This window comes from Myotis davidii, unplaced genomic scaffold, assembly GCF_000327345.1.
Source record: "Myotis davidii unplaced genomic scaffold, ASM32734v1 scaffold616, whole genome shotgun sequence".
Classification (NCBI taxonomy): domain Eukaryota; kingdom Metazoa; phylum Chordata; class Mammalia; order Chiroptera; family Vespertilionidae; genus Myotis; species Myotis davidii.
Window position 1 is genome coordinate 3,244,166 of NW_006291965.1, and position 707 is coordinate 3,244,872.

The window sequence follows — 707 nt, forward strand, 5'->3', positions numbered from 1 at the left end:
CTGAACTGGAAGAAAGCAAAAAATTTAAGATGCATTGTATGGACGTGGCAAATATCACCTGCACCTGCGTTCCACTGGCCAGAACTCAGCCATGGCCCCAGCGGGCGGCAGGGAGTGTGGAGATGTATGTATAATCGCTGTGCCAGGGAAGGAGGGGAGAGCCTGGGTATGGTGAGCACTGTATTCTCTGCCTAATGTCTACAGTGAAGACACGTCATCTTAGGTTTATTCTTGAACAGCTCTGATTGGAGACTCAAGAGGGAAAGTCGTTAGTAGTCAGATTAGTCTCCTGAGCTTGTATCTGGGTGTTTCCTCCAGAACAGAATTTCAGCCCATCGTGTGTGTGGCGTTCTGGGTGGCACTGCTGTCTTCCGAGTGTCTGTGGACACACGAGAAAGCATGAGGAGTCAACCGCCTACATGGTTAGAAAACGGAACACTTGAGGCAAGTGTAAAAAGAAGGGTCTTCCAGGGCCTCTGCCATCAGGAGAGCGCCATTGCTTCCACCATCCTGGGAGGAGACAGAATCCGCGCAACCAGCTTCCGCGGCCACTAGCACTCTGGAGCCTTTGAGGGGAAGAGAAACGTAAGTCTAAGCTACACCTGCAGCCACCTTGTCCTGATGGCGGAGGTGTTCGCAGGAGAAAGGGTTATAATGAGGGAAAGAAAGGAGGACGAGTGAGCAAAAGGCATGTGGGTTTTCTTAGC